This window comes from Ustilaginoidea virens, chromosome 5 (genome assembly GCF_000687475.1).
Source record: "Ustilaginoidea virens chromosome 5, complete sequence".
Lineage (NCBI taxonomy): Eukaryota > Fungi > Ascomycota > Sordariomycetes > Hypocreales > Clavicipitaceae > Ustilaginoidea > Ustilaginoidea virens.
Window position 1 is genome coordinate 1,374,055 of NC_057320.1, and position 20,315 is coordinate 1,394,369.

The window sequence follows — 20,315 nt, forward strand, 5'->3', positions numbered from 1 at the left end:
CTTTTTAATAAGGCCTACTTTAAGGCCTACTTTACTTGGTATATAGTAATAATCTACTGAAAATCCCTAAGGTAAAAGGCAAAGGTGTTACGGATTCGGGCTATGCCCGTATCATAAGATTGGCTAGGGCTCGGACTACGCCCGTGCCTAGCCAGAATAGATCAGGCAGAGCAGAGGCACGGCACCAATAGGGTACCGCTAGGGCTCCGCCCTACAGCATATACAAATATATAGACTATAGAAAGGACCCGACTCAGGCTCCCCTTCTTTCCTCCTTAGTTTTATTAATTGTTACAATTCTGAGGCTTAATATAAAGTAAAGCTGTGAAGGACTTGTCAGAATAAAAAACATTTATTATTTATTTATTTTATTTATTTATTTTATTATTTTTGGTATTTTATTATTTTTAGATATCTATCGCCGATAATTCCTACGCATTGCCGCATCATTAAATTGAAAAAGGTATTAAATATTCAGTACTTATATTTATATGGCGGCTGCTAGTAAAGTTGAGTACTAAGTACTTACACATATTCCCTCACGCGTAAATGTATAATGCATCACAAATTGATCACACCACTTTATCGTCGCAAATCTTAATGTACTACAAATGCACATTTCGCCACATATCTATAATATCACAGTATGGTCATGATATTTACATTAGATTGATTTCACTAGGGATGTTCCATATTAGAATATTATGTATTTAAATCCCTAGATATTCCTACCTAAATAGTGGGAAGGAATGACCATAGATGTATACACGCAAGCAAGTACATAGAGTTAATATACATCAGATTGTCCCTACGCCTTAGTCTCGTATCTTATCTGTGCTGTTACTTTACTGCAATTTTACCATTCTACTGCCTTTATCTTTCGTATACTGCATTATCTTAGCAGGCGAATACCCCTTTAACACTATCAGCAGTCTTACTATAGTCTAGTCTCACCAACTATCTTTTTAATATAGTCCGTTATATCACGTTTTACCACATCAGCAGCTCCATTATAATCCAGCCTTGCCAACCACCTTTTTAATAAGGCCTACTTTACTTAGTATACAGTATTAATCTACTGAAAATCCCTAAAGTAAAAGGTAAAGGTCTAAAGTTGGTAAGACTACTGTAAGTCCGGTAAGACAGTCGTAAGTCCGGAAGGCGTCCTATAGCTTAATAAGTTATCATATGATTTTAACCGCTTCATTTTACGCAGCCCAACTAAGGAGTATATTGCACTATATTAGTAGCATTACTATTACTCTATTAAAGCTAGTTTATTTATTTATATAATACGTAGTAAATGCCATATAAGACTTATATGTAAATCTATACTAGAAAAGCCTTAGCTTAGTCCTCTTTTATTTTATATGCATTATTATATATATATACTAGATATGCTATAGAGCACTATTATTATTATTATTATATTACTCTAGAGGCTATTTAGACTTAAATAACCTATCTAGTACTTCTATAGGATAAATCGGAAAGGAAAAACCCGGCGGCCGGGAGGAAAACCCTTCCTACGGTCTTAAATGCTATTATATATCGCCCTATAGCGGGGGCGATGGGTATCTAGTATGTAAGAGAGTAAGGTGTATAGCCGCTTAAGACTATATTTAGCAGTATTACTTAGAAAGAATACAAGTATAAATTCCGGGGGTATTAAGCCTGGGTCGGGGTTCTATTAGGTATAAAATAAAGGGGAGGTAAGATTAAAGGGGGTAAAGTTAATAGTATTCTCGCCGGGCGTATACCTATAAGGGCCTAAGCGCATTTCGGGCGCATTAGTCTGCAGTATATAGGTAAAAGTAAGCTAAACTTAAGAATAGAAGTAGGTAGCCTTAGGCACTATATTAGTATATAGGTTAGCGATTCCCCCTAATTTAATACCTTTTCCTCTTTTCTTTTTTTCCTCTATAGCGCTAAATCTAAAATATATAATAACCCTTCTATCGCGGTATAAGACTAATACTAACCCTATTAGTAGAGCGGTAGTAGCAGAAATAATAGTAATAGCAATAATAGCAATACTAATAATAGTAGCGATAAAATGCCTAAGCGGTCGGCAATTTTAAATAAGGGGGTAAATATAAGTCTAATACGCGATAGGGCTGTAGCTGACCTTTATATAATAGCTAAGGGAGTTATATACCTAGCCTTATAGGCTATACTTAATACGCTTAAAGAATCCTAAGTATTAATACTAAAGTTAATAGGGTATATACTAGATTATACCTACTTTCTAGCGAAGCTAATATAGATAGGGATTAATACGGTATACTATCCTTATGCCTTAGCGGGCAAAACTTATATACCCTTAGAGCGGACCCTTAAGAACTAAGTCTTAATATAGGAACTCCTCGCTATATAAAAAATAATAGCTAAGGGGGTTAAAATATATTTCCAATTCGTACATAGTATGGGTTACTAGCTAATAACTTTCTAGGTAAATAGCTATAAGGCCCTCTAGTAGAAGGCTAAATAGGTATCTACCTCCTAAAGATACGATTAAGCAATAGTAATAGTAATAGTAGTAGTAAGGGGTCTTAGTGCTCCTAAGGCGATTTAAAAGATATTAAACCTAAAAGAGCAAAAGGTAAAGGCCTTAAAGTAGTAGGCTTAGGCGTAAGAGGATATTACTATATTACTAAAGGTACTTCTAGCCTAATAAAAGGGGGGGGAGGTTTTAGGAGGGGGGCAAGATAGGGATAATAGGGATAATAAAAGCGATAAAAATAAAAGGGGGGAAAGTAATAGAGGGAATAAAGGGGGGGAAGGGAAGGAGGATATCCTTAATACTAAAATAATAACTATTAATTAGTTCTAGCCTATAGGGCCTAAAAGATTTACTTATTTTTAAGGCTTTTATTCCTACTTCGGGATTACTATAAATATTATATAGGGGCTATATAGGGTTACTTAGGGCTGCCTTTAGCTATACTATACTAAAGGGATTAGACAAATTAGAATTAATTAAATTAGTCGATATTTAATATCTAGTAAGCAATTATCTATATAAAGTATAGCTTATTAAGTATAATAGATATACCGTATTAGTTATAAAGTAGGCTAAAGCTAGGATTAGGCCTAAGGAGTTTATATTTTTATCTATAGTACTTTAGGCAGGTAAAAATAATATAATAGAGGTCTTTTAGGCCTTCTTTATAGTAATAAAGGGGTAATAGCACTAAAAAGATATATTAAAGGCAAAAGAAGGAATTAAGGCTAATTTTTTTTATATAGAGTTAGGTAAGTATTACCGATTTATACTTTTATAGGCTTTTATATAATCGAATTTTTTTTGCTATAAAGTAGAAATCTAGTGCCCTTTTAGCTACTAGGGTCTTATACTAAAGGCATTTCGCCTTTACTACTGCCTAATTACTTTACTATTAGTTATATTAATCTTTTATTAGTCTTTCTTCGGCTAAAAACTAATAAAAGTTAAAGTTAGGAAATAGGATATAAGCTAGAGGTCTTTAATTACTTTTCCTTTATTAGTATTAGAATATTATTACTACTGCTACTAATATATAGTTAATCCTATTAGTTATACCTATTTTAGCTATTCTTTTAAGAAATCGCTAGTAAATATAATTAAAATAGAGGTTAATTAGGGATATAGCTACCTCGATCTTAAGGGTATCTAGTAGTATAGCCTTAAAGGCTTTAGTAACTATATAAAGGCAGGCTAACTATTCTATAGCTAGGGATTTTATAATACCTTTTGCTACCCCTCTAAAAGCAATAAGGGTATACTATACCCCTATACTAAAGGCAATAAAGGTTTAAATAACCTATATATAGATTAGGCATACTTTTCGATATTAGTAGCTTTAGGTAGAAGCTATTATCGCTATAAGTGCAAATCGCTACTATTTAAATTTCTTTATAATTTTAATATAATATTCCCTCTATTTTAACTTATAGTAGATTTTAACCCCTAAAAATCTAATATATTATTTCGGCTATATTATAATAGTCCTAAGCCGTATTAAAGTTTTATCTACTTTATATATATAGGTAAAGTAGATAAGCTTACTTTTACTAAAATTAAAATTTAGTCTTATTTATTTAGACTAATTATTATAAATAGCCTATACTTTCTCGAGTAATACCTTAGTCTCCCCTATATCTCTCCTATAGGCTATAATATTAGTATCGTTAGTAAAGCCTAATATAATAGTTAATATAACTTTTTATAGTCTTTTATAAAGCGGTATAATATAAATAAAAAAGAGGATAAAAGAAAAAAGAGACCTTTAAGGGACCCTAATAGTAATTAATAGTTAGTTTATAAATTACCCTTTAAAATAAATTTATACTAATCGCAAATTAGTAAAGCTATATATTTATACTATTAGCTATAGTAGGAGCCTTTTTTCTAATAGTAAATAGATAAAGTAGGTATAATTAATTATATTGAATATAGCTAAAATATTTAATGAAAATAGTAAAGCAATCCTACTATAATACTAAATTATATATATAATTTCGATTAATATATTTAGTATTATATTAGTTAACCGATTTACCTTATTGCCTATTTAAAGGTCTAAAAGGAAATTACCCTTTTCGAGAGTAATAATAAGCTACCGCGCGATTATAACTTTTATAACCTTTTCTATTAGGTTAAATAGTAATATTAGTCTCTATCTTCCTATCTTAGAGTATTCCTTTAGTTTTTTTCTTAGTTTCTATAGTACTACTACTTTAGCCTCTTAGAATTAAGCTAAATAATACCTAATATAATATATCTTATTTAAGAGGTATATACGAGTAGTAATAAATAAAGGGCTATATACTTTAAGGAATCCTATTAATAGCCTATTAGGGCCTAATGCTTTCTAGCCTATTATATTATATAGTATAGTATATACCTCTTTATAGGTAAAAAAATCGGTAGGTGTTACGGGCTCGGGCTACGCTCGCGCCACAATGTGGCTAGGACTCGGGCTGCGCCTATGCCTAGCCTAGGCAAGGTCAGATAGGTCAACAGCACAGGGTCACGGGACTACGCCAGGGCCCCGACCTATACCATAAAGGGATAAATAGGCATCTAAAAGGCCCCTATTCGGGTCCTCTCTCTTTCCTCCTTAGTCTATTTAATATATCTATTTAACGCCTATTCGCAGTAGCCCTAGGGCCAATCCTTTACATTTAAATAGACTCTCTCAGCCTTACTATTATAACCTCATATTATGGAGCCAATAATGCAGGCTATATAAGATATCGAAATGAGTATACCTAGAGAAACAGGTCCAGACAACCCGAGACTATAACGCCCCTAATATAATATATATACCCGAGTAGAGCAACTTACCATAAAGTTACAATAGATAGAGGCGTAAATATAAACTAACGCATAGCATTTTGCTGCTATTGCCGCCTTACTGCAGACTCTTCTTGCGAACTAATTAAATAGCTCCTAAAATGCTATTTAACCGGCCCTAGTTGTATAATAGAACGACCCCCTCCTTACTACTTAAGATATCTAGCTAAAGCATAAGCCGATCCCGATAGGGGACCCCTTTAATAGCAAAAAGGCTATATTTATAGCCTAGCGGACCTTTATGCAATATAAGCTTAAAGTCGATAGGGACTTTATTAGAAACGAAAAGACCTAATAGATATTTATCTTCTAGAACCTATTATCTATAGTCTAATTATAGGTCGCGGCCTTCTTTAAGAATAATATAGCTTGCAATTATAATATAATAAAGTTTTTTGAATACCTCTAATGCCTCTTTAAAGACCTATACTAGTAAGATCGCATTATTATTAAGCTTAAACACTCCTTATGCTAAGGCCTAAAGGAACCTTTTGCCACCTTCTTTATGCATTTCGAGGAAAAATTTATACTTATTAGCAGTTTTAATTGGCCTAAAGAAGTCAAATTGGAATACCTCCGATTAGCACTTAATACTTATATAGCTAATAAGATTATTAGCCTTAGGGTCTCCTATTATAATTACTACTCAGCGGTAGACCGCTACTAATAAATTGCTATTAATATTGAGACTAACCTGACTATTAACTATTAACTGGGCTTAGCCTATTCCCGACTAACCTATGCCTAGGATTCTAAAGGCGATATATAAATATTAAGTGTTAATAAGTTAGATTCGAAGGGTAATTAGTATATATTTAAGGCGATATAGGTCTCTAAAGAATAATATAAGGATTATAGAAAGAAAGGTTTTTATTTTCAGTATAGCTCTTTTAAGCATTAGACGTTTATATATTACCTACTCTTAGCAATCTAACCTAATATAATTAAAATAGCCTCGCTTAATTTATAAATTATAAAGGTCGAGAGTAGTAACAAAGACTAAAAAAAAGTATAGCCTTTAAACCTAATCTTATTAGAGGGCTTAAGATATATATATAAACCCTAGCCTAATTATAAAAAGAATTAGAAAAGATCGCAAAATAAATAGATAAATACCCCTTTTTAGTACTAATTTTATATAAATCTTATACCTTTATTAATACCTTAATTAACTCGGGATATAACTGCTATAGCGCTATAAGCAAAAAGATAGTATAATAGTTAGGCCTCTAATTTATCCGCTTATTATAATATAAGGAAATCGGAACGGCAGTAGATATTTAGAGCTATTTAAAGGAATATAAGGTAATATATTCCTTTATTACCTATATTGTCTATATAGCAATTGATATCAATAGATAGCCATCTATAATTATACTTTATATTATCTTAGGCTTTACCTGCAATATTATCTTTAGGATACCTTAGATAGAGCACTATAATATTATATTGTAGGTAAAATAGTACTAATTAAAAATCGGATCGGTAGGCAGCTTTATTATTAAAGAATCAACAAAAAGATAATAAAGCCTAATTATAGTAAATATCTTTAGCTTAATCTTTTATAGTATACTAAAGCGGGCAAAACGCTCTAAGGACCGATTGACTTCCTTTATTATAATAAGCTTATAAAAGATAATATATATCCTTTGTATTATACTACTACTTTATTAAGACTCTACCCTACGATTATAAGAGCTATAGGTACTCCCGATAGAATTATAGGAATTTACCGATCTTTTTAATAAAAAAAAGGCTTTTAGTCTCCCTCTATACTAGGGTATATTAGACTACTATATCCGGCTTAAAAAGACTATAGATAGAAGCTAGCTAGACTTACCTTAGGCCTATTATATAATATACTATAAGACTAGTTACTTAAGGTTCGGAGATAAGTAATTAATTTAATAGATAAAGGATAGATCTATATAAGCTCTTTATTAGTAATAGTACTAATCTTACTAGCTAGAAAAGGGAATAATAGGTGGTATTTTTATATTAACTACCAGGCCCTTAATAAGGTTATAATCTAAAACTAATATCCCCTCCCTTTAATTAAAAAGACCTTACGATCTTTATCTTAGGCGAAATAGTTTACTAAAGTTAATATATATATAGCATTCCATAAGATATATATTATAAAGGGCGATAAGCACTTAATTATATTCTATATACGATTCAGACTATTTAAATAGCTTATTATACTATTTAGCCTAACTAGGGCCCTTACGACCTTTTAGAGATATATTAATAAGGCCTTAGGGAATATACTAGGAGACTTTATAACTGCCTACCTTAATAACGTTTTAATCTATATTAGGGGATTAAAGGCGGACTATATAGGGCGTATTAAAGAAATCCTTCGATAACTATAAAAAGCCGGCCTAAATTTAGATCTTAATAAATGCAACTTCGCAGTAAAAGAGGTCTAATACCTAGGATATATTATAATGGCCGGAAAGGAAATCTATTTAGACCCTAAAAAAATTAAGGCTATCCGGAATTAGGAAGCACCTATAAAATTAAAAGGTATTTATAGTTTCCTTAGTTTTACTAATTTTTACTATAATTTTATTTTAAACTTCTCTTATTTTATCAACCCTTTAGTTAGGTTAATAAAAAAAGGGGTCTTATTCTAATAGTTAGACGAAGAAGAGGCGGTATTCTAAGCGCTTAAATAGTACTTTATATTATCTTTAGTTCTCGCTTAATAAGGCCCTAATAAAGAGATAATCCTTAAGGCAGATAGTTCTAATATAACCTTTATTAGCTATTTATTATAGGTTAGGGAGGATAATATACTCTACCTTATTATATATTATTCCGCTCGCTTATTAGATATAGAATAGAATTATACTATATATAATAAAAAACTCTTTATAATTATCTTTTGCTTTAAGGTATAATTAGTAGAACTCTGCTTAATAGCCTCCCCTTTTACTATTCTTACTAATTATAAGAACCTAAAGTATTTCGCCCGATTATAAGAAATATTTAAGCGATAAGCCTAATAGGCTAAGATTCTAGCGCTTTTTAATTTCTATCTCTAGTATAGGCCTGCGGTCCCGCCGCGCGCAAGACCCGTACTCACCCCCTTGTCCAGTGTCGCCGACCGCTTGGGCATTTTCGCTGCTGTTGTTTTTGTTGTTACTGGTATTATTGTTGTTGCTGTTGTCGCTGCTGCTGCTGCCGTGCTGCTAACAGGGTCAGCACCGGCCCCGTACCGCGATAGAGGGGTCATTACATACCTTGAAATTGGCGCCATAAAGGAAAAGAAGAAAAGAAGAAAAGGCACCAAGTCGGGGGGCATCGCTGACCTATATACTGACGCAGTGCCTAAGGCCGCCTGCTTCAACCTTCAGAATGGGCTCACTTCCTCTTCCGACCTAAAAATTGACGCGTACCGAGAAGCGCCCGGGCCACCACAGATGCGCGCCCGGCGAGAATACGCCCGCCGCGTGCGCGCCACTGGCCCTACCCCCCCGGCTTCACCCTCCTCTCACTTCTCACCCGATAAGATCACCGACCCGGACCCGATATTCTGGGACTTCTCGCTCGCACTCTTCCCATGCAATACCGCCAGATATAGTCCTAAGCGGTTGCGCACCCTATCCTCTCACGCACCGGATACCCGCCGCCCCCGATGCGGGGCGACAAAAAGCAGAAATCAAGAAAGCAGGAAGGGTTTTCCTCCCGGCTACTGGGTTTTTCCCTTTCTGAATTATCTATATAGAAGTACTAGATAGGTTATTTAGCTTTAAATAGCCTCTAGCGTAATTTAATAATAATAATCTCTAGTATAGGCTAAAGTTATAAGCCTAATGCCCTAATGCACTTTCTCGATAGGAATAAAAGGTAAATAAGGTAGAGCTATAAATCGGCTAGATCCTAAAATTATTATCTATTTTAGCACTTGATATAGATAAAATAGAAAGCGAAACGAGATTAATTTTAGACTTAAAGACCACCCTATCTTATAGCCTATATATTTTCGCTAATTCCTACCTTTAAGCTATTTAAGACTAAATAATATTTAAAGATAATATATATTAGGCCTAATAGACGGTAATTGCAAATAGGGAATAATAATTTCCAGTAGAGGCAGTAATATAAGAATAAATTGCTAATTATACCCTAAACGTATATAGCATACTCTTTTACCGGATATAGGTATAGCTTCTATTATTTAAACCCTTAACCACTATAGTAATCTAATGCTATTATAACTTGCCTATAGCGGGCCATCTAGGGAAAAATACTACCTTCTAACTATTACGATAGGATTATCACTTCAATAATATATCGTCTAAGGTAGCGAGATATATTTAGAATTACTAATACCGTAAGGTATATAAGAGCCGCTAATTACGCTAGGGCTTACTATAACCCCTACCGATTATAAACTACTTTTAGTTATAAATATCAATCGACTTTATAACCGTCCTTCCTACTTATAATACCTTTAACCTACGATTTCTTATAGTAATTATAGACTGCTTATCGAAGTATATCTAGCTTAAGGTTATATACTTAATAAAAGCAGAAGACTATATAGAATACTTCTAAAAATAAAAACTTTCGCGATTTCGCCCGCACCCAGGTAGCGGCATAGAACCGCCTCTAAAATCAATTCTGATAATCCCAATCGCTTCCTCTCGTTTATTTACCCCCCTCGCCTATAGCGTATTGCGTCTAGGGAGTAGGCACAGCAGGCGCGAATAAAGTAATAGATATTAATAGAGGGAATAGGAGCGGCATTACATATAGCCGCTATAACCCTACTACTATAATCGCGAATAGTATATAGTATAACTAGATCGAAACCGAGCCTGCCTAAGAGTGGAAGCGACCTACTGCCGTTATAATTAAAGAATCAATAAAAGAGCTCTAGGATTATATCCCCCTAGTAGTATTAAGACGAGTGCGAGAAATTATAGAAACCATAGCCGATACGGCCTATAGTAAGGCTACCCTAGACCCTATTGGCACCCTTACTAATATAATTTTAAAGACTATTGAAAAAGCTATTAAATCGGCCCTTTAGGATATCCCGAAATAAGTGCCGGCTACTACCTAAGTAAATATCGCGGCATAAGGATATATAGCTGCTATTATACTACCTTAATATACTATCGCTCCCCTTCTGGTTCCGCTATATATCTATAGGGAAATTTTGATTAAAGGCAATAGTATTAGCGAGGTCTTATGCAACTAAATACCGGTTGAGATTATTAATGCTATTAATAGAGCTACTACTAGGAATACTACGGTCGCGGCGCGTAGGCTATATAATAGCGATACTATTGTTACCTTTATAGAAGAAGTAGTAAAAAGTCTTATTGCTAATACGACTTAGGTCTGACCTGCCTTTAGGCAGGAGGCAGAACTAAACCGATACTTATTTAGCCTTATTATTAAGAATTTCTCTACTAGCTACTTAGCGAATATTATAACTAAAGAAATCTACTAAAACCTTACTAAAGCGAATGGAGAAGGCTTTATTAGAGCCTCCCCCTACTGCCTATATAGGACTGCTATATATACACCCCTAATTATAGGCATAAACTCTATTGACCTCACTAATAAGCTCTATAAGTCTAGTATTATCTACTAAGCAGAGATATTTAAAGCTGAACCTTATAATAACGCTTTATACCCTAAATAGTGCTATAACTGCTTTAAGTTTAGATATATCGCGGCCTATTATATAGCAGCCCTATAGTGCGGCTGATGCAGTATAGAAAGGCACCCGGAAGGGGAATAGGTTTGCCTAATAGTCTCCTATAGATAAAGGGAGTTATACCTTAATTATAAAGGCCTATACTTAGTGTGGTCTTACCTCTATAGAACCTCGAACGAGTAGTAGGAATTAGCTAGAAATTCTTATACTAGCCGACCTAGGCTCTTTATAATACCTTTTGTAATATCTATAAATATTACTCCTATTGCAGAATAGAACCGATATAGAATAGCTAATGCCTTGCCCCTAAGGGAACTAATTAAGCGTATTATTTTAAAAGGATCCTCCCTATATAAATATAGCTATTACTTTAGCTAAGGGGGCTTTATCTCTAGAGGAACATTTAATACTAAACTAAACTATATTTTTACTATATTCCTATAACCGGTCCTAATACTAGGATAGATTAAGACCTTATCGGCCTTAGAGCTTGTATTTACTCTAGCCCTAACCTCTACCTCTGCTGTAACTATTAATATACTACTGCTACCGACTCTTATATGCCTATCTATATAATATTAGTCTTTTACTAGAATATATAGAAGAAAACCTCTTTTATACGAATAGCACTCTACTACTAAAGTAAACTTAATATTATAGCAATCTAAAAACCTACTGCGCCTAACTATACCCTACCGAGCCTAAGCCTTAATAAGTATATATTAGCAGCCTATAATAGACAAGTGGCAATATATATCTATAAGCGGTATAGTCCCGGTATATAGACTACCGAAAAAGGACTTAATTAATATAGGATCTGCCTCCTCGAAACTAATATTTACTCTATCTATTCCCTAGGCTATAAATATAATTAGACTACCCCCCTTATAGACCTTATAAGGCTCCCGCCCCGACCCTAAAGTATATTCATTAGGGATTTTAATATATATTATCCCTTATGGGATAGCCTAAATAGAACCTTACCTAATATTAATACCCTTTTTAACCTTATAATACAATAGAGACTTAGCCTAATAACCCCTTATAGCAAAATTATACGATAAGCACTAAGCAAAAGAAATAGCACTATAGACCACGCCTAGGTTATATAAGACCTTACTATTAAGTACCTTAGTAGTATAAACCTCGCTAGGTCCGATTATATCTTATAGCTTATCTATATCGATACTAATAATCTATAAGCCGCTAAAGCCTACCTAAAAAATAGCTAGAAATCCCTCGATCGATACCTTACTTAAGTAGAAGCTAAAAACTGCTTTACGCCTACCGCTATTGCGGCCTTACTTAGCTCCCCTAAAGAAATAGATATATATACCGAATGGCTTACTTACTAACTCTAGGAAATTATAAATATTATAGCTCTAAAGAAAACCCCTAAAGCCCCCGCTATAGAACTATAGTAGAATAACCGCATAAAAATAGCTATTATTACTGCGAAGAAAGCATACTAGAAGTAGGTAGTATACTATACCCCTGAAAACTATAGGGCTACCTAAAACGTAGGAGCTACCTAAATCTAGGTCGTATAAGAAAAGTAATAATACTCCTAGAAAGAGGTATTAAGGAAAGCTATAGCATAAAATATAGACCTTTAGTCCCTAGAACGATAGGCTAGATTATATAATAGCCTCCCCCCTAAGTCTAAAGAGATCCTACTACTTAAATGCATTAGCCCTGGCCACCCTTTAGTAATTATATATAGCGAAAAAGCATAGGTTTTTACTTAACGTTTTTTCCCCTAATCCTATATAATATTTAAGGATATACCGGACCCGACCTTCCCTTAATTCGCTAATGTAAAGTTCCTATAGTATAAGAGATTTATATATAAAGAGGTTTATACCGCCCTTTACTATATGGCTAGCTAGAAGGCCTTTAGACTAGACAGGCTACTTATAAGATTCCTTAAGGTATATAGCCCCCCCCTAATTATAACTTTTACCTACCTTCTTAATGAGTCCTACTGCACTAGGTATTACCCGGCCTAATTCCGGGAGGCCTATATAGTTGTATTAAGAAAGCCGGGAAAAAAACTAAAGGAATACTTTAAAATAAAAGGCTAGAGACTAATATCCCTATTTAACCTAACCGGTAAAATCCTAAAAGCCGCAGTAGTATACCGGCTTACTACTGCCTTTAAGGAGGGTAACTTACTTTTAGACCTCTAGATAGGAAATAGAGCTAATCATTCTATAGATATAGCCTTTAGTACTCTTATAGAAATAGTTCGTATAGTATAGCATTATAGCAGGATTACCTTACTCCTTTAGTTTAATATATCCGCAGCCTTTAATATAGTGAATTATATTTGATTTACCTACCTGCTTTTAGAAAAGGGACTGCCGCTATAGATCGCAATATAGGTCTGCGGCTTTACCGATTTTTATATAGTGCGAATCTACTTTAAGGGCAAATTAATTAATAACCTACTTATTACTACTAGGGTTTTATAAAGGTCCCCCCTCTCCTTAATCCTTTTTTTAGTCTATATCGTACCGCTTTATAAAAGGCTTAAAGAAATAGCCTCTATTATTACCCTAGGGTTTGCAAATAATACTAATATTATAGTATATAGGAAAAGTATAGGAGAGACTTAGACCTTACTCGAAAAAGCGTAGACGATCTATAATAAGTGGTTTAAGTAAGCTAGGCTTAATTTTAACTTAGGGAAGAATAAGCTTATCTATTTTATATATACTTATAAGGCAGATAAGATGCCGGTCTAACTTAAGACCGCAATAATATAGCTAAAGTAGTATACCCGCTTTTTAAGGGTTAAAATCTACTATAAACTTTAATAGCGTAAATACCGTATAAAGATAGCTAAAAAGCTTAAGTAGTAGCGATTCGCCCTTACGGCGATAGCGGCCTCTATATAGGGATATTAATACCGGGAGGCCCAACTAATCTATATATAGGTTATTTATACTACTATCGCTTTCGGCGCGAAAGTATAGTATACCCCTATTACCCCTAATAGGGTAGCAAAAGATATTGCAAAATCGTTAACTATAGAATAATTATCTTACCTTTAAATTATTACTAGGGCCTTTAAGGCTATACTAATAAATATCCTTAAGATTAAGGTAGCTATACTACCTATCGACCTATACCTAAACTATATCTACTAGCGATTTTTAGAAAAAATAGTAAAGATTAGGATAGCTAAGCGAATTAATTATACTTCTGCTATAGTAGCGGCGATACTCTAATACTAATAGTAAAGCAACTATAAAGGACCTTAGGTATATACCCTATTCCTAGAACTTAACCTATAGTAGTTAATAGCTAAAGAATACCTAATAAAAGAGTAGCTTATTAGGTAATCTAAATACCGAATCGCTATAAGAGCAAGATAGTAGCAATATAGGCCTATAGCGGTAGAAAAGGCCCTAGACTTCTAATCTATAGCTATAATAATTAAGCTCTATAATAGCCTCCTTAAATATAAATTAGCTATATTTACCTAGCTTTATATAGAAAAGATCGGATTAAACTTTTTCTTCTATTAGCGCTAAATCCCTATTATACCCTCGCCCCTCTACTAATATAGAGAGGCCCCTAAAAACTATTACTACCTAATCCTCTCTTGCCTAAAATATAGATAATAGTGCTAATAGCTATATAGGACCGGCCTAAGCCTCTTCTAAGACCGCTAAAGGATTTCTATTGCCTTTAATAAGCCTAGCCTCGCCTATCGATTTATATACTAAATTTTTAGCCTTAACTACTTCGATTAATTCTAGCTTACTTAATCGCTTTAACGATCCGCCCCTATAAAGGCCCTAAGTCGATCCCGACCGCCTAATACCACCCCTAATATCTAGTAATAATACCCTAATATAAGAGAGAGGAGATATAATAGGTAGATAAATACGATCAATTCTTAGCTACTCTAAAGCTATAATATTAATATTAAAGCCCCCCTCCCCCCCCCCCTCCCCCTCTCCCGCCGGCCTTTATAATAGCCCCCCCTCCTTCTCCCCCTTCTCCCCCTCCCCTTTTACCGCCCTCTTCTGCCCCTAAGAGATAAATAGCTTTAATACGGCCTAAATACCTTCTAATGCCTCTACCTTACGCTCCTTAAGGTCTAGCACCTCCTAAATTACCCTAAGAGTAATACTCCCCTTTACTACTACTACCGCCGCTACTACCTTCCCCCTACCGTAGGCAGTCGATACCTACCGCGCCTTTAACTAAAGGGTATAGTAGTTATTAACCTATCTATATTAGTATCTATTCTATATAGTCCCCGCACCTTATATATACCTCCCCCCCTATAGCTAATACCTTTTAGGCACCTAAAAGGGCGTAAATAGACTTTTAGTTCTTAGGAATCTATTTAAAAAATCGATAGGTCTTCCCTATCGCAATATATACAAAATATACCGCTCTAGGCCTTATACGGTATTATACTATATTATTATCGTTCGAATATCGGTTAGATTAAAGGTCGGCCGATTAGGTCTTACCTTATTAAGAGTAATATTAATATTTGGGGTCTTTAGCTTACGTTAAGTAAGAGTCATAGGGCCAGCCTTATAGCTTACTAGGCTAATAAAGATAGGTTAGTAATATTAGTATAGCAGGAGCAGGTAATACCCACCCTTTTATCTAAAAATGCCGACTTTTTCGGCATACTACTACTATTACTATTATTATTATTACTATAGCTATTGCTACTACTGCTATTACTGCTATTAATGCTATTGCTGCTATTGCCGCTGGTGCTACTACTAGTGCTGCTACTATTGCTATTGCTACTGCCCTACCGTATGGGTTAGTATTATCCCTATAGCGCTAAAGATTAGGGCTTAAGGGGATTATATATAGAAAAAAAATAATAGCTATATAGAAAAGAAGAAAAAAGGATTAAGAAGTCGGGGGGCACCTATACCTTTATATCTTCGCCTAACTAAAGGCCCCTATATCCTCCCTTTATATTCGGCTTACCTTAACCCCCGACCTGATACCGCTTGCCTTCCACTAAGCACCCCCCCTATAGCCGATTCGCTATCGATATAGCCTTAATAATAGAAAACTCCCCTACCTTTACTCTAACGCCCCCGCGCGATACGCATACTGCATAGCCGGCGTGCGTACCGTATAACCGGCACGTATACTGCGTAGCTAGCGCTACCCCGCTTATATAACCTCTACCTCACTTTCGATTTATAGAGTACCGACTTGGGACTACCTCTCCTCTATAGATATTAGACCTACCTTTTTCCGGACCCACTTTTCTTAGATTACTTTTGCACTCTTCCTAGCACTGCCGCTAGGTACGATCCTAAGTGATAGCATACCTACCTTTCCTATATATCGGTAACCCGTCGGCCCCTTTAGGGGCCCGACTTACTAGTCGTTATAATTGCATTAGCAGGAAGGGTTTTCCCCCCGGACCTCGGGTTTTTCCCTTCCGGATTATCTGCCGGAGTACTAGATAGGCATTTCTAGCTTAGAATAGCCCCCTAGAGTAATTTAATAATAATAATATAGAATACTTCTAATAGTACTAATAGCGCTTCTATAGCTTTCCTAAAGAGATTATTAGCGATTAAGGTTTAAATTAGGTAGGCTAATTTTAGTCTATACTATATAAATTAGTCGGGACTAAGCAACTTCTATTAATAGTATACTACCCCTAAACCGATAGCGGTATAAAGTAAATAAACCAAAAGGTATAGGCGGTCCTCCGTATTATAGTTTCCTTTAATTAATACGATTAGCTATACTATTTTGCGGTATATTAACTTATATTAAATAACTAGATATTATCTATTATTAGGTTTAGCCTAAATTAGCTGCTTAATAGGTTTGATATTCCGATTATCGCTCTACCTTTAGAGGTAACCTTAAGCTTAATTACCCCAAAGGGGTATATAGCTCTCTTTTTTAGCAACCTTAAAGAGGGATAGGAATTAGCTTAAGCTATTATTGCCTTTATATAATAATAATAGCAAAATACTATTAACCGTTTATAATACCTAGCCGAGCGCTTCTAAGTTAGTAATTAGGTATAGTTAAACCTCTAGAATATTAAAACGAACTACCTATATAAAAAGCTTAATTAAGTCTCTACTAAATATACTATTATTACTATCTTATTACCACTTAATATTTAGCTTGATATCCTATAAGGTATTTATCCGGTTTTTTATATTAACCTAATCAAATAAGCCGCTTCTAATCTATTACCTAATTAGGTAATAATTAATATACGACTTAAGCCCCTATTTATCCTCCCTTAAGACTCTATAAACCTATATAAGGAGTATAAAGTTAAGGAGATACTTATAATAAAGAATATATAGGGCCAAAGATAGAAATATAATATATTTATAAAGTAGAAAGGGTATAACCTATTGATATAAAAACCCCTAGAAAACTTTAAGGATACTACTGCACAAAAAAGGTTTAAGGCTAAATAGGGGGATATTAGGACTTATAATAGGCTTAGCCGGGTCTTAAAATGGGATCTATTAGACTAGTAAATAATATTAAATGCCTACTTATAAAAAAAAAAATTCTAAATACCCTTTAAATCAAAAAAAATAATAATAATATTAGCGCTAGTATGCCCCTCCTTTAGGTTAGTACTACCTATCCCCCTCTCCGGCTCTATAGCTATATTATTTGCCCCTATATAGGCCCTCTTTAGCATTATATAGGTCGGTATACTCCGGCGGCGGCTGCAGCTACTATAGGTAGCCCTTAGGATAATACCCATAGGGGTTTAGACACGCATATAGCGAATAGTTTAGGCGCAAATAGTTGCCTATCTGCCTACGATAGGATAATATCCTAGGAGACGCGCTATAGGGCGAATAAGGAGGGGGCTATAATAGGGCCTAAACCGAACGCTATAGGGTATATAGTAGGGGATAAGGCGGCGGCGGCTAGGACTACTATAATAGCGGCTAAGATTGCTATAGCGGCGGCTAAAATAGCGGCATTAGCAGCGGCAGCTAATGCGAAGATAGCTATAGATATTATATATAAGCTTCTAGATAAGCCTATGTTTCCTACCTATATATAGGCAGCGCTTTAGGGTAATATAATAATATAGGACGAGCCGGCAGGGGTTTTAGATAAGGATATATAGGGGCCGCTAGGAACCGCTTTATAAAGGAGTAATACTCCTAGGCTTCTCTCTAGGTATCTTATATAATACTTAATATAGGAGCTAAATTAATAATTGATTTAGCCTATCGGCGGGAGGGAGTTATAGCCTAAGAGATACCGGCTAATACCTCCCTGGCGGCACTATAGGACCTAAAGGTAAGATATAGGATATAGGGGGTTATTTAGTCGGCAGCTATAGTATAATGCTATTAGTCGTTAAGGGCCTAGAAAGAGGGCGAAAAGATAGCAGCCTAGGCTTTAGTTATTACTATTATAAGTTACGTATACTTAATAACGGCTATCCTATCCTTATAGGCTTTTACCTATACTTAATAGATCTATCGGAGCTTTAGATTCTTAGTTAGCTTAAAGTCTAGCTATATATATAAGCTATACGCACTTTAGCAGTAGGTATACATCTTACTTTTGCCCCTTTACTTATAAATAGGGAAAACTCTAGTCGACTATATTTTTTTATTATACCGCTCGTATAAGAACTTTTTATTATAGGCATATTTATACTCTTTATTAGATAAATTACCCTTAAATAGGTAATTGCCTACAGCGCATTACGGCTTTAGCTTAATCTTTAATAGGTTAGGATGCACTAAAGATAGTCCGTCTATAGGTTATAAGATCTTTACGATATTAAAATCTATAGGGGTATTAATACTACCTATTATTATTATTAAATTACGCTAGAGGCTATTTAAAGCTAAATAACCTATCTAGTACTTCTATATAGATAATTCGGAAAGGGAAAAACCCGGTAGCCGGGAGGAAAACCCTTTCTACTTTCTTGATTTCTACTTTTTATCGCCCTGTATCGGGGGCGGCGGGTATCTAGTGCGTAAGAGAGTAGGGTGCGCAACCGCTTAGGACTATATCTGGCGGAATTGCATAGGAAGAGTGCGAGCGAGAAGTCCTGGAATATTGGGTCTAGGTTAGTGATTTTATTAGGTGAAAAGTAAGAGGAGGGTAAAGCTAGGGGGGTAGGGCCGGTAGCGCGCTCGCGGCGGGCGTGTTCTCGCCGGGCGCGCATCTATAGTAGCTTAAGTGCTTCTCAATATGCATTAATTTTTAGGTTAGAAGAGGAAGTGAGCTAATTCTAAAGGTTAAAATAGGCGGCCTTAGGTACTACGTTAGTATATAGGTCAGTAATGCCCCCCGACTTAATGCCTTTTCTTCTTTTCTTCTTTTCCTTTATAGCGCCAATTTCAAAGTATATAATAACCCCTCTATCGCGATATGGGGCCGGTGCTAACCCTATTAGTAGTATAGCAGTAGTAGCAGCAATAATAGCAATAATAATAATACCAGCAATAATAAAAATAATAATAATAATAATAGCAATAAAAATGCCTAAGCGGTCGGCAATACTAGATAAAGGGGTAAGTATAAGTCTTATACGCGGTAGGACTGCAGCTGACCCTTATAATATAGCCCGGAGAACTATATATATAGCCTTACGGGCTGTATTTAATACACTTGGAGGATCCTAAGTATCGATGCTGTAGGTAATAAGGTATAAACTAGGTTATACCTACTCTCTAGCGAAGCTAATACGGGTAGGGATTAGTACGGCCTATTATCCTTATGCCTTTACGGGCAAGACGTATATACCCCTAGAGAGGACCCCTAGGAACCGGGTCTTAATATAAGAGCTTCTAAATATATAAGAGATTATTACTAGGGGGATAAAAGTATATTTTCGATTCGTATATGGTATAGGCTACCGGCTGATTATCTTTAGCTTTAGGTAGATAACTATAAGGCCCTCTAGTAGAGGGCTAAATAGGCATCTGCCTCTTAGGGGCGTAGTCGGGCGGCGGTAGTAGCGGCGGCGGCAGCAGTAGGGGGCCTTAGCGCTCCTAAGGCAACCCGGGAGATATTAGACCTTAAAGAGAGGAAGGTCCTCGCTTTAGAATGATAGGCCTATACCTAAAAGGATATCGCTATATTATTATAGGTTTTCCTAGCCTAGGAGGAGGGGGGGGAGGCTTTAAAAGGGGAGTAGATTAGGGATAAAAGGGGGGAGAATAGTAGGGAGGGCGAAGGGGGGGAGGGGGGGGAGAATACCCCTATTGCTAATATAATAACTATTAACTAGTTTCGGCCTATAGGGCCTAAGAGATTTACTTATTCCTAATG